Here is a 16394-nt window from a genome sequence, read left to right on the forward strand (position 1 = left end):
TCTAATAGGTATAAAAATAGTTCATTTTAAATAGTTATTTTAAAAAGACAACTAATTAATAAGGGAATACATCAGTAAATTCATTTATCAATGCAGCAATAGTGCAACAATTCCTTTCTATGAAGCAAAGACTATGTTATGTATTATTAACCAAAACAACCTTTCACTAGTTCTGATGCGAATCTCGTGATCACGTGGTCACACAACTCACAATCAAGATTGAGATTTGATCCCGGAAAGCCAAAAGAGGTCTGATAAAAGTGTGACACAATGAAAACTTGCCCCAAGGCACCAACACTAATGGAATGAGTATAATGACGCCACGAAGCCAGTTAATCTTTGATAAGTTAGATTCAGTTCGTTCAAGAACTGAAGAATGCAAGAATCACTCTCACACGTTAAAACTGAAAAATTCAGAATAATATTCATCAAAGCTGCTGAAATTTTGGCTTACATGAGTTTAAATAGTTCTTGAAAAATTAACCCTAATGGACCCCTTATGTAGACTTATATGAGGCCCACTCAAAACTGGCTCAAAATCATAAACTGAAAAGCCCATAACCTGATCCAAATAAGGCTTGGACCCTAGCTCGAAACAAAGTTTTAATTAAGCCCAAACATGAAAGAAATTAATAAAAATAACTAATCTATCATTAAATACCACCACCCTTTCTTTCCTTGTGTAGCTAGGATGAATAAGGAATCCTTATAAGAAAAGGATTCTGAAACATTAATGAATCATTGCCACACTTATAGATTATATTGCAACTCATTAAAGATTCTTAAGGAACTAGAAAATTTCCAAAACCAGCTGCCACATCCTTGTAGGTAAAGAATCCTACCCAAATAAGAAGTCCATAAGTCAAATGGAAGTACATAACAGAATTCGTACAGCCTATGTTGACCCGTGTTTGGATGCCTTACCAAACTCCGATGAACCTGAAGTTTTAACCCAATGTAGTAAAACATGTCTGGAGAATCCACATAAAATATTAGCCCGATCCAATGGTCGAATTGAGAATTATGACTGTTGCCGTAAACCTGGACTGTTGCGCTTTTTACGCCAAAATTCGAATCTAACCTTACTTGGGTTGTAACACAAGGCTGAACCTATCATTCCTCCCTCTTTAAGAAGATTCGCCCTCGAATCTTGAATAGGATTAATAGCGACTTTAGTAGCCTCTTGTTTAATCCTTCGAAATCCCTTTATTGTTAGCACCTTTCTCCAACAACACTGTATAGAAGTAGTGACTGACAAGAATTTCAAATAAGCATGTCATACTAACCACTTATGTACAAACTTTTGAATGATAACCACAATGACTCTCCTTCATCTTTCATCCTTTTGGCATTGTACCTTTTTTTTCCCATAAAGCTTGAAGATCATAGAATAATCTTCTACACTTATCAACTTCTCGTTCTAAAACCCCGAAACCATGGTTTAGTTTTTCACATCGTTGATCTATAATCCTCCTATGTTCTCTCTCCATTGGTGAATACATGACATAGATAAGGAAACAAAAAAGAAGATGATAAAAAGAATAGAATTTATAACATGAAGAACTCTGATTTAGATTCGAGATTACGAATCTGACTTTTGTTTGGAACATAACTTATCGAAAAAACAAACAAATGTGAAAATGATGAAAATAACTCAAACAACAGCCAAATATCAAAATATGATGATAGTATAATGGTAGGAACGAAATCAACAGAAACAAAACAAGTTTTGGAAGATACACCAAATAGACCCATTACGACAAAACAAGACCAATTCAGGAACCTAAAGAAACTGATATCCAAATTAGGGGTGAGCAAAAAAACCGAAAAACCGAGAAAACCGAAAAAATCAAAAAACAATAACCAGAAAAACCGAACTGAAAAAACAAACCGATTAAACCGATTATTTTTTTTTAAAAAAAAGTTTGGTTCGGTTCGGTTTCGGTTTAGGAAACCTGAAACCGACCAAACCCCAAACGAACCGAACCGGTTCAGTTAGGGGTATTATAAATACAAAAATTATTAACCCTAGCAAGCACACGCCCATACTTCGCGTCCAGCCGCCCCCTCTCAACCCTCACAAATTCACAATTCACTCATTCACTGATTCAGTTCACAGATCTCAAATTCACAGATCTTTCGCAAGTCTCAAACTCTCAATCTCATAATCTCTCACACTCCCAGTCGTCCAGCCGCCTCCTCTCAACCCTCACAAACCAGATAAAAAATAATCAATCTTCATCTCCATTCTCTTGAGTCCCTGACTCTACAAATCTGTATAAACCAGTCATATCCCTCTCCTAGTCTCCCACACAAGCATGACACACACCACAGACCACACCTAACCTCCAGATCTAGCAAACCAGTCACCTCCCTCTCTCACACCCTACCCGACCTTGAATCTTGTCACACCAGGTATGATTTTTTGTTCTGTAAATCTGTCTTTTTTTTAATAAAAAAAAAACATATGCTTTGTGATGTGTATTTGTTAAAGTGGTATATTGTCTATATTCTTATAAAAAAATCGAAGTTTGAGCTTAGAGTGGTATTTTGGTTGATTTGGGATTCTAGAAATATGCTCAAATTTAGTGCAGGGATGATTTTTTGATGCAGTTGCCATTGATGAAAGAACTAATATATTTATTACTTATGATGAAGCTGTGATTACGATTAAAAACCATGATTTTTTGATGCAGTTGCCAAAATTATTCACTGTCTCCGACATTTATCCTGTTCTGCCACATTTATGCAAAGACTTACAATTAATTTTCATGAATATATTCTAAGAAAGCATGTACATACAATTAAAAAAACATGGTTTATATTCGTTGTGATTCCTTAACCCAAGAGCCATAGTTCAATAGTATGAAAAGTTGAAAACAGTTCACTATTAATTTCTTGAATTGTGTTTCACACGTTTGCTTGTTGAAATTATCTAGCAATAGCATTATGTTTTTGCAAATTTCTCATAATTGAGTGCAATTAGAGGTTAATATATTGTTATGCTTGTAGAACTTGAATAATTAGTATTGTTATGCTATTATATCTTGTACAACTTGACTTAAACTCTGCTTTTTTTTTTTTTTTCTGGACATGATCTGCTGAAGTTAACAGGGATAATTAGTGAACTGTTTTCAACTTTTCATACCATTTTTACATGCATACAAACTTGTAAGATTGTCATGGAAAACTTGTTGCAATTGTGTGGCAGGGTGACACGACCAAAAGCTTGATGTCTTCTCCCAAGTGCAGGAATGTCGAAGTAATAAATAACCCGGCAAGACCGGGGTCGAACCACAGAGAGGTTAATTGTATAAATTATAAATAACAACGCAACAACAACAACAACAACAACAACAACAACAATAACAATAACGATAATAATAACAATAGTAGTAGTAGTAGTAGTAGTAGTAATAATAATAATAATGCTCAGTACGTGGCGTTGTTATACCTGAGAATGATCTAAAAGATCGGGTCACAGGTTTCCAGCCTATATACTGAGTTTATGAACAAATAATAATAATAATAATAATAATAATAATAATAATAATAATAATAATAATAATAATAATAATAAAGAAGAGAAGGAAGAAATTAATGAGAACTTTGAGTTGGAAGATTAATGTAAGGATTAAACAACGATAAAAATAAATGTCAAGGTTAGAGGATCCACTAATGGTACTTCAAACAAGTATAGTATAAACTCTTATTACTCAATTGAAAACCACACATAAAGGAGGTTCCAATCAGATTATAAATTGTTAACATGATTACATTAGTCATCTTATTCGAATAAAGCTAATACTTGTAAATGTTGGCAGACATTCATGATTATAACTTATGTTAACAACAAATCAAGTCTCTTTCATAGCTCAGATGTCGGTTATACCATACAGTATGGACTATGAAAGTACCAAGTATTTGTTGTACCAAGTGTTATACAACATAAATCTAGATTAACCATTTAACAAGCAAAGTATTAAAAGTGAACAAGATAACAAATATAAAACATGTTAGTATCCAACGTTAAGGTCCATGTTAAGTTTATATTATACTTATTCTTACACCATTAGTGTACCCTTTTCACCTTGACATAATTAACTTAGCTGAACATAATGAAAGAAAGAAACATAAATGAACAATATAAGAACATAAATGAGAAAGAGGTTAACTAAGTAAAGAAAAGGAAATGAAGTGCATAAACTTGATATTAATAAAAGCAAGACATAAGCAATACAAAGAGAGAAAGCAAGAGCATGATCTTGATCTGGAAACCAAGATGCCTCAATACATGGTAAGTGCCTCCTTTTATAGGCTAAAATTTGGAACTATTGATTTGTTGACTAATTGATGAGTGGGTGGCCACATCTTGACTTGATAACAATCCTTATCTTCTTGTCTGAACATGACGTCATTTATAACATCATAATTTGCCCAGAATCGTCAGGAATGTTCTAGGAAATTGTCTCAGCTTTCCAACAAAAAAAAGATGAGGTCATTTGGACTTCTAGAACTCAAGATATAGGCTGAACACTAAATAGTGTCTGGGCTGCAGGACAGCTTCGGACTTCTTCGTTGTTCCTATAATTTGGACTTGAAAACGGCCTTCTTAGATCTTGGTGTCCAAATGACAATTGTAGGCCTATGTTTTACCTTTCCATCCATATAAAATGGACCTAAATCCGAGATCTAGAGCTCCAGATATGATCCAATTACCGAGCAATGTTCCGGTTTGGACTGCACCGACATCTCTTTTCTAAGTTTGGCCATCTCTTTGTCCTTTAACTTTCAATGCTTAAACTCATCAATCAATCCTTTTATTTATGTGATAGTCCTGCATTTAAAATGAGCATTTACCATAAATTAAGGTATCTTATAATATCAAACTTGTTATTATAAAACATGCTTTCGTTAAGGAGTTATTGATACTTCAAGTGCAAAATGATGATATAAAACCTTGATAAACATGCACTTTTAAGTACTAATCACACCCCCCAACCAGCTTATTACTAGTCCCTAGTAATCAAAAGCATTAAAATAGAGAAACAATTTGCAAGTTCCACAAAGCAAGGCATTCATCATTCAACTTCTATTAATCTATCCAGATAAACAAACTCTCATTAAATTTATATTCCTGCTTCATACTTTTTAAACAAGATATTAATAAACCTTCTTTTTATGTGCTCAATATATGAAAACATAGATGATGGGGCTTTTGTTGGAAGAAAACAATATTATGTTCAAATGTTTAAGGTAAACTTCTTTGGGTTGAGATTATTATTTCTCTCTCTCTCTCTTTTTTTTTTCTTTTTTCTTTTCTTTTCTTTTCTCTTTTATTTATTTATTTATTTATATGCACATACAACTTAAAACATAATGTATCTTTAACCCATGTAACGAGTTTTCGGCTAATGACTCCCAGACCAGTTGGTCTTAGGGCATTAGGTGTTGAGACACCCCTACGAGCTTAGTAACTCGGGTTGCAGATACTGATACGTAGATAGTGCAATGTTTGATTCCCTTAAGCTTTTCTCCTCAACCCATGTAGCAAGCTTTGGGCCAATAGCTCCTAAGTCAGTTGACTTTAGGGTATTAGGTGTTAAAACACCCCTTCGGGCTTAATTGCTTAGGTTAGGGAGGCTACGAAACCAAACTTATCCACGTTTTTATTATCATCAATACTATCTTTTTTTTTCTTTTTTTTTTTTTTTTTTTTGCAAATTATATACTATCCTTTTCCCTTAGTTGTTACCTTCAACAAAAGAACATAATTAATGTAATAATCCAATGTGCAACCCACAATCATATGTTAAAGTGTGTGTGTGAAAATGAAGGTTTAATAATACTTGTTAAATGAGTATATGAGCAGAATCAAGTGATAACAATGTGAGAGTTTGTAAACCTGAATATTTCAAGAAGTATTATGATAGACCTTGGTAATGAAACTTACTAAGATGCGTCTCTAGAGTCAATAAAATTGATTCTATACTCTGCCATCCTAATAACAATTTTGTCAAATGGTTTTAATAATAGCAACTACAGTTAGTAAGTTAGTTTTTTTTTTTTTTAACTACTACCCTCTCCCCCCAACCAAAACGAGACATTGTCCTTAATGTCCTAAGGTAGAAAGATAGAGTATAGAAGACATCACCTGAAACAACGAACAATGATAAACCTGAAACACACTTAAACAAATATAAGAAGTAACAAAACAAAATACTATGCTATTAATAAAACCAAAAGACACAAGGTTTCACAGATGAAGGCTCAAATCTAATCTAAGCTTTTTACGGCTTTCCTTAGTTGACCAATTTAGGCGACTCATGCAAGGATCAATGACAGGGATGAAAGATTGTAGTTGGTCAATCAATTGTTCAGCAGTAGCAGCAGAGATTATGATTTGTCGTGCCGAAGATGTTAGAAATTCTTGTTCCACAGCTTGATCAAGGAAAGACAACAACTTATCATAAAAACCATTAACATTTAACAAACCTATAGGTTTATGGTGAATGTGCAATTGGGCCCAAGATGAAATATGAAAGATCTCTTCCAATGTGCCCAGACCACCTGGTAAGGCAATGAAGGCATCAGCATGGTTAAACATGGTATTCAGTCGGTCAGACATTGTTGGGACTTGTAGTTCCTCTCCAATTGTTTTTCCAATGATGTCCCCATTTGCTAAAGCTTTGGGGACAACCCCCAAAACTTGACTGCCTCCTAAAAATGCAGCCATTGACACACCTCATATTAACCCAAGGCTGCCTCCCTCATACACTAAATGAATCTTTCTCTCAGCTAGTACCTGACCAAGATGATTTGCTGATTCTAAAAACTCTTTTTCTTTCCCAGGACTGGATCCACCGAAAACACAAATATTTCTTATGTTATGACTTGAGGAACCTGCCATTTCTACACACTTCTATATTTGATGAATGTATGGGATGAGTAGAAATGAAGGGAAGGAAGAGAAGAATTTATAGATGAAAAATTGAAAATGCAATCATACCACCTATATGTAGGCTAGTTGTAGTCTCACACACTCTCTCTCTTTATTAATTATTTATTTTGAAAAAGCATGTATGTACAGGTAGTTGTGATTATGGCTCACATCTTCCCTTGGTTTTACGTCCAAGAACGGCTTAAACACCCTCTATGGGTCGGGGATAGGCTTTCTTATCCAGTTTTCTTAAAAACTGGCAAACAGGGTCTTTTTTAGTCAGATTCCCAAGACTAAGTTGATCATGTTCTTTATGGAATTGTGGCCATAAATCATGAATTACACGATGCACATCTCCACTAGGATGCGTCTCAAGGGTCAACAAAAGATTATCTAAAGACCCCTTACTCAGGCCATCCTTAATGAATTGTATCTTATCTTCACGGTTTACAGATACCATTCCTAAAAAACGACATGTTGCATTGCAAGTCCATCTGGCACATCTGTGACAGACTTTCAGTCGTTTTGCACGACGTTTCTTTGCAAAAGTGCTTGTACCTGTTCCAGGCATGTGTGAAATGAAAGAATTGGAGGACTCACCTGATAAGCGGACCTTTGCTTCAATTAGCCAGCGAATATCCTCAGGAATTCCATAATTCATTAACAACCTCAATCTTGCACACCTAGCACGGTAAATTTTTGTAATTGCATTCTGAGGTAGAGCGGGAAAATACCTTTTCAACTTTTCAAGAGTGGTGTCTATTTTTAAAAGAGAATTAGAGAAGAGATTCAAAGAAGGGAAAAAAAGCTTAGAATTGTACAAATATATACAGATATCAGTTATTTGGGAAACTGAAAGAACTGACTTATGTCACGGAGTACCGTTATCCGCCATTTGACCGGGGTGAGAGAGACTAGCAAAACAAAAGTCACACCAAAAAGGAACACAAAAAAAAATGTGAGAAAAACAAAATAATCAACCTTTATCTACAAGATCATTCAAACCAATGGAGTCATTTTCACTAGGAAACTCATCAAAGTAAGCTTTCAAACGATGTCTATTTACCTTCAAAACATTGTCATTCTTTGGATTCTCAATATCAAAGGCCCTATAAGGATACACATGTTTCAAAATAAATGGACCGCTCCATTGTGATCTTATTTTTTCAGGAAATAAATGGAGTCGAGAATTATAAAGCAAAACTTTTTGACCCATATCAACTTTTTGACAATTTTCACAAGTTTTGCAGAATGCATGTGTGTCCTTGAACATGGTGGGCCAATAGAATCCAGATTGTAAGATTTTTGCAATCATCCTTTTTGACGAGAAATGACTCTCACATGCCTCAGAATGACAAAGTTTAATGACATTACTTACCTCATTGTCGGGAATGCATTTTTGAAATATTTGATCAGGATAATTTTTGAATAAGTAAGGGTCATCTAAGTAAAAGTTCTTCACTTCGTTCAAAAACTTTCCTTTGTCTTCGGTACTCCAGTGAGCTGGCAAATCTCCTGTTGCAAGAAAATTGATATTTTTAGCAAACCAAGGCATTAAACTGAGAGAAAGTAAGGATTCTTCAGGAAAGTAATCATTGATTGGTGGGATGTCAAATGTCAAATCTGTTGTCACTTTTGACACAAGATCAGCATCAATATTTTTTGTGCCTTTTTCATCTGTGATTTCTTCCTGAGAATAAATCATTTGCAAATCTTCAGATTCATCCAACTCAATTTTACTCAAAGTAGATTCAAGTTGATCATGAACTAATTCTTCAATAAGATCTACTTCTTGTAAATCATTATCATCTTCAGGTTGCTTGCAAATGTTGAAAATATTCATCTCCAATGTCATGTTTCCAAAAGATAACTTCATGAGTCCATTCCTACAATTAATCAATGCATTAGAAGTTGCAAGAAACGGACGTCCTAAAATAATAGGAAATGAATTACATGCTTCAACAGGTTGCGTGTCCAAGACAATAAAATCCACAGGATAAATGAATTTATCGACTTGTACTAACACATCTTCGATTATTCCTCTAGGCACTTTTACAGATCTATCGGCGAGTAAAAGAGTTACAGAAGTTGGTTTTAACTCACCTAGATTCAGACTTTGAAAAACTGAATATGGAAGTAAATTCACACTAGCTCCAAGATCAAGTAAGGCTCTTTCAATTTTATGTTCTCCAATAAAGCAAGAAATTGTAGGACAACCAGGGTCTTTATATTTCAAAGCATTATTGTTCTGAAGAATGGCACTTACTTGTTCGGCTAAAAAGGCTTTCTTTTTCACATTCAGTTTTCTCTTCACAGTACACAGATCTTTCAAAAATTTAGCATAGGAAGGTACCTATTTAATAGCATCCAACAAAGGTATATTGATCCTTACCTGTTTGAAAATTTCAAAGATTTCAGAGTTGTGATTGACTTTCCTTTGTTTGGTCATGGCATGAGGAAATGGAAGTGCTAGCGGGGAATTAGCCTTTTCTTTGCAATGTTCAGGTTCAACCCCTTCCTTACCCTCAGAGATAGACTCATCATCTTTCTCACAAGGTTCAAGAATAGGTTTTTCAATAACCTTACCACTACGAAGAGTGATGACTGATTTGACTTGATCCATGTGTTGGCTTCCAGAACTACTTGCATTTGCATTGTATTGCCCCTTTGGATTTTGTTGTGGTTGAGAAGGAAACTTACCTTTCTCTTGGAAACTGAGAGCAGATGTTAATTTTGCAAGAGCATCTTTAAAATCGGTCATGCTTTTAGCAAGTTGAGTGTTGATTGTCTCCTGCTTTTCAATGAATGCATGCAATGTTTCCTTAAGATTTCTTCTAGGAGGTGGAGCATAAGGAGGTGCATATCCATGAGAATTTTGAAAATTATGGTGTGCTTGAAACGATGGCTGTGAAGTTTGTGCATTATTGTTTTCACTCTTCCAACTGAAATTTGGGTGATTTCTCCAACCAGGATTGTATGTTTGCGAGTATGGGTTATGGTTGGGTCTTTGGAAACTGTTTAAAGCATGGGCTTGTTCATGGAGGCATTCCTTGAAAGAAGGCAAAGTTGGACAATCAATTGTTGAGTGTTCCTTGGTTTCATAGATTTGACACACAATGTCTTGAACAGATTTTAATTGACCATTCTTTTTCAATTCAAGTGCTTCGACTTTTCTAGCTAAAGATGCAAACTTCGCTTGAAGGTCATGATCTTCCCTAAGGTTATGCATACCTCCACTAGATGTATGAGATTGAGTTTTATTTGGTGCCTCATAAGTACCTATGGTGTCCCAATTTTGAGCATTTTCGGCTAACAAGTCTAGGTACTCCATTGCTTTATTAGGGTCTTTGTCTTCAAAAGTTCCATTGCACATCAATTCAACCATTTGCCTATCTCTAGGTGTTAAACCTTCATAAAAATGTGAAACCAATCTCCATGTTTCAAAACCATGATGAGGGCAAGTATTAAGCAAATCTCGATACCTATCCCAACATTGGTAAAATGTTTCTCCTGGTTTTTGAGTGAAAGTGATGATTTGTCTTTTGAAAGAGTTTGTTCTGTGAGACGAAAAAAACTTCTTTAAAAATTGTTGTTGCATTTCATCCCAATCACGAATGGATCCAGGTCTCAAATTTTGTAGCCATGTTTTAGCTTTATCTTTTAATGAAAAAGGAAAAAGCTTTAATCTAATGGTGTTCATGCTACAATTTGAGTCATTATAGGTATTACAGACCTCCTCAAATTCCCTTAAATGCAAGTATGGATTTTCTAGGTCTAAACCATGAAAAGAAGGTAGGAGTTGAATAATGCCTGGCTTAAAATTAAAATGAGATGCATCAGGAGGGAAAACTATGCATGAGGGTGCACTTGTTCTTGTGGGATTCATATGGTCTCTAAGTGTTCTCATACGGTTATTCTCATTATTCTCATTATGAAGCGATTGATTATCTTCTTCGGCCATATTTTCTGAAAATGATGAGGATACCCTACAAAGTCTACCACTTAATGTACGTGACCAAACTCTCATGCACGTGTAAGAAGAGAATAAAAGGAAGAAAAGAAAAGAGAAGAAAAAGAAACAAAAGAAAACAAAAGAAACAAAAGTTAAATAAAATGAAAAGTGAAAAGAAAAAATAAAATAAATATTATAATTTATACAAGAATTTACCTCCCCGGCAACGGCGCCAGAAACTTGACACGACCAAAAGCTTGATGTCTTCTCCCAAGTGCAAGAGTGTCGAAGTAATAAATAACCCGGCAAGACCGGGGTCGAACCACAGAGAGGTTAATTGTATAAGTTATAAATAACAACAACAACAACAACAACAACAATAACAATAATAACGATAATAATAACAATAGTAGTAGTAGTAATAATAATAATAATAATAATAATGCTCAGTACGTGGCGTTGTTATACCTGAGAATGATCTAAAAGATCGGGTCACAGGTTTCCAGCCTATATACTGAGTTTATGAACAAATAATAATAATAATAATAATAATAATAATAATAAAGAAGAGAAGGAAGAAATTAATGAGAACTTTGAGTTGGAAGATTAATGTAAGGATTAAACAACGATAAAAATAAATGTCAAGGTTCGAGGATCCACTAATGGTACTTCAAACAAGTATAGTATAAACTCTTATTACTCAATTGAAAACCACACATAAAGGAGGTTCCAATCAGATTATAAATTGTTAACATGATTACATTAGTTATCTTATTCGAATAAAGCTAATACTTGTAAATGTTGGCAGACATTCATGATTATAACTTATGTTAACAACAAATCAAGTCCCTTTCATAGCTCAGGTGTCGGTTATACCATACAGTATGGGCTATGAAAGTACCAAGTATTTGTTGTACCAAGTGTTATACAACATAAATCTAGATTAACCATTTAACAAGCAAAGTATTAAAAGTGAACAAGATAACAAATATAAAACATGTTAGTATCCAACGTTAAGGTCCATGTTAAGTTTATATTATACTTATTCTTACACCATTAGTGTACCCTTTTCACCTTGACATAATTAACTTAGCTGAACATAATGAAAGAAAGAAACATAAATGAACAATATAAGAACATAAATGAGAAAGAGGTTAACTAAGTAAAGAAAAGGAAATGAAGTGCATAAACTTCATATTAATAAAAGCAAGACATAAGCAATACAAAGAGAGAAAGCAAGAGCATGATCTTGATCTGGAAACCAAGATGCCTCAATACATGGTAAGTGCCTCCTTTTATAGGCCAAAATTTAGAACTATTGATTTGTTGACTAATTGATGAGTGGGTGGCCACATCTTGACTTGATAACAATCCTTATCTTCTTGTCTGAACATGACGTCATTTCTAACATCATAATTTGCCCAAAATCCTCAGGAATGTTCTAGGAAATTTTCTCGGCTTTCCAACAAAAAAAAGATGAGGTCATTTGGACTTCTAGAACTCAAGATATGGGCTGAACACTAAATAGTGTCTGGGCTGCAGGACAGCTTCGGACTTCTTCGTTGTTCCTATAATTTGGACTTGAAAACGGCCTTCTTAGATCTTGGTGTACAAATGAAAGTTGTAGGCCTATGGTTTACCTTTCCATCCATATAAAATGGACCTAAATCCGAGATCTAGAGCTCCAGATATGATCCAATTACCGAGCAATGTTCCGGTTTGGACTGCATCGACATCTCTTTTCTAAGTTTGGCCATCTCTTTGTCCTTTAACTTTCAATGCTTAAACTCATCAATCAATCCTTTTATTTATGTGATAGTCCTGCATTTAAAATGAGCATTTACCATAAATTAAGGTATCTTATAATATCAAACTTGTTATTATAAAACATGCTTTCGTTAAGGAGTTATTGATACTTCAAGTGCAAAATGATGATATAAAACCTTGATAAACATGCACTTTTAAGTACTAATCATAGGGCTCCTCAGTTGAGGGGAGCTAGACGCTTCTCTTTCGATGAGATTACGAAGAGCACCAATAATTTCTCGGAAGCCAATCATATTGGATCTAGGGGTTACAGAATGATAAGTCTCTCCCTCTTTTCCTATCCTGCAATGGTGGTTTCATTTGCATAAACAATGATTGTGGGTGTTGCTGGTTGCAATTTGCCTTCAAACTATCAAACTTCTGAGCTGAAATGGAATACCAAGCCTTGAGAATGTGCATTTGAAAGTAAACTATCAAATTGTAGTTATCTGGGCTGGATGCAATGTTATTTGTTGAATTTAAACCTGTTATGACTATGTTAACTTGTAGAATGTGCTGACTAAATCGAGAATGTTCATTTGTTTTTTCAGCACACAATACTTGAATCTTTCAACATTTTTGTGTACAGGTTTATAAAGGGATGCTTCCTACTGGACAACTGATTGCCATCAAACGATGTTGACAAGGTGCCAAGGTGGGCTGGAATTCAACGTGGAGATGGAAGTTTTATCGGGAGCTCATCATAAAAATTAAAAATGTTGTAAATTAGATTTTAATTTGGTGTGTTTGTTATTTAAATTTTGATGCAGGAGGATCCAAAACACAAATATTAGAAAAAAAAAATTTAATTAATTTTCAACACGGCACTAATAATTTGATATAAATGAAATTTAATATAAATGAATATTTAGTGATAAAAAATTAAATATATTATAGAATCTCTTAACAAAATAAGATATATTTATATCAATTATAAGCCTATATTAGAAAGCCCAAAACAAGCTCAAAATAGTCCAAAAAATAGCCCAAATAAAAAATTCAGGTTTTCCGGTTTTTATGTCAAATTAACCGAACCAAACCGAACCGAAACCGGTCGGTTTGAACCGGTTTCGGTTCGGTTCTGGTTTGAATTTTTCAATTTAAAATTATTTTTTTTTGGTTACTTTTTTGGATAAAAACCGAACCGAACCGAAAATGATCACCCCTAATCCAAATGACCTTGAATTTAATATATAGTATTATGATACTAAACAAACAACAAATCAAACTTTATAGGGCGTTATATTATGTCTAGGTACCAAAACCCTTTGTATGATCAGTTTGCGACAGAATTGAACCTCCAATTAAAACCTCTAGAAGCCAATATCAAAATAAGCCCAAATTTAATATGTGGTGTGATCTAATCCCTAATACAAAGAATATGAAGTTTCAATTGATTCTAAGGTGGTTTGCTTATGTTTCACTAAGAGTAGTGTTTATGCGGCAGAATTGAACCTCGAATTGAAACCTCAAGCAAAAAATATCAGAATAAGTCCAAATTTGACATATGATGTGATCTCACCCCCAATATATTGAATATGAAGTTTACTGAATATGAAGTTTAAATTGATTATGAGGTGGTTTGTTATGGTTCATCAAGAGTTATGATTATACAGCAAAAATTGAATGATCATTCAAATTTCAACTAATCCCTCTTTAACTCTTTTTTTTTTTTAATATACTGATATGATTAGAGATAGTAACAAGATGAAATATAAACTTTTTTTTTCCTTAGATGACACAGACACGAAGAACAAGAAGATGGACGTAAACACTGAAAAACTTAAGGGAACACTAAAAAATAACAAAATGATATGACCTTGTTTCGAAGCCTAGCTCTGATACCAACTGATGCAAACCTCGTGATCACATGGTCATGCAACCTAAAATCAAGATTGAGATCTGATCCCGGAAAGCTAAAAGAGGTCTGATAAGAGTGTGACACAATGGAAACCTGCCCCAAGGCACCAACACTAGTGGAATGAGTAGAATGACGCCACGAAGCCAATTAATCTTTGATAAGTCAGATTCAGTTCATTCAAGAACTGAAGAATGCAAGAATCACTCCCACACGTTAAAACTGAAATATTCAGAATAATATTCATCAAAATTGCTGAAATTTTGGCTTACATGAGTTTCAATAGTTCTTGAAAAATTAACCCTAATGGACTCTTATGTGGACTTATATGAGGTCCACTCAAAACTAGCTCAAAACCGTAAACTAAAAAGCCCATAACCTGATCCAAACAAGCCTTGGACCCTATCTCGAAACAAAGTTTTAATTAAGCCCAAACATCAAAGAAATTAATAAAAATAACTAATCTGTCATTAAATACCACCAGCCCTTCTTTCCTTGTGTAGCTAGGATGAATAAGGAATCCTTATAAGAAAAGGATTCTGAAACATTAATGAATCATTGCCACACTTGTAGATTATATTGTAGCTCATTAAAGATCCTTATGGAACTAGGAAATTCCCAAAACCAACTACCACATCCTTGTAGGAAAAGAATCCTACCCAAATAGAAAGTCCACAAGTCAAATGGAAGTAAATAACAGAATTCGTTATAGCCTCTATTGACCCGTGTTTGGATGCCTTACCAAAGTCCAATGAACCTGAAGTTTTAACCCAAGGTAGTAAAACATGTCTGAAGAGTCCATATAAAATATTAGCCCAATCCTACAGTCGGATTGAGAATTATGATTGTTGCCGTAAACCTGGATTGTTGCGCTTTTTACGCCAAAATCCGAATCTAACCTTACTTGGGTTATAACACAGGGCTGAACCGTATCATTTTATCTTGTCTCCCAACAATCAATAGTTGAAAAGAAATTGAGGTTCGTTTTCACAAGTACTTCTATAAAACAAAACTAGAGGTGACATTGTCTAACATAGCCAAGATAATTTAGGATATATGAAAGTCTATATAAAGTTATGTTATTTGATATTAGATGTAAAAACCAATAGCATTATAGTTATAACAAAGCAAGGGTACATTAAACTCATTCTAAAAAGAATGCAATGGAATATCAAGAAAAATGTTATAGGAACCAAGTACTTGGATATCTGTACCGTTACAAATAATGTTGTTTGATATGAAAAGATGTTAGTAAAAATGAGCAAAAAAAAGTCATTAAGAGTCATATATCCAATTAACTATCTGAATGACATTGTAATCACATATTTAATAATTGACTCAAACTCTAATAAAGAGTTCGAAGAAATCTAATAGCAACTCATATCAACCATGAAGCTTAGACTGAGAATATTGTTTAATATTATTGCATTAAATAAGCCTAAAAAGGCTAACAGATCTTATAATAAAGATACAAAAGTTACGAAAGTGGTCAAAAAAGAAATAGTACACTTATGACATTAAAAGAGTTGATTTTTTTTTACCATTTAATACGTTAAGGGAAAATCAAGCTTTTTGGCAACAATACAATTCCTACAAATGATTAGATTAAAGGAATTAAGTACTATAAGTAGCATGACTCGTAAAGATATGGCATTAACAATTGTGTTGTCTTTAAAATATAGATTTAGAAGGTATTAGAGTCTACTCGTATTCACTTTCTAGAAAGGAAAAAAAAAAAAAACATGAAAGTGGATAATAACCAATTCTTTAAAGTGATAATAGTAATGGCTACTCCAAAATCAAGGAATCTTTGATAAAGATTAATTACAAATAATAAT

The 16394-nt window shown here is 33.9% G+C and overlaps 1 long non-coding RNA gene across 1 annotated transcript; it reads left to right on the plus strand.

The window, feature by feature from the left end:
• Window positions 1-1858: 1858 nt before the first annotated feature.
• On the plus strand, window positions 1859-13518 carry LOC118028911 (uncharacterized). Its single transcript, XR_004684117.2, has 2 exons — window positions 1859-2415; window positions 12871-13518. It is a non-coding gene; the product is annotated as an uncharacterized lncRNA (long non-coding RNA).
• Window positions 13519-16394: the final 2876 nt, after the last annotated feature.

This window comes from Populus alba, chromosome 19, assembly GCF_005239225.2.
Source record: "Populus alba chromosome 19, ASM523922v2, whole genome shotgun sequence".
In the NCBI taxonomy this organism is placed as follows: Eukaryota; Viridiplantae; Streptophyta; class Magnoliopsida; order Malpighiales; family Salicaceae; genus Populus; species Populus alba.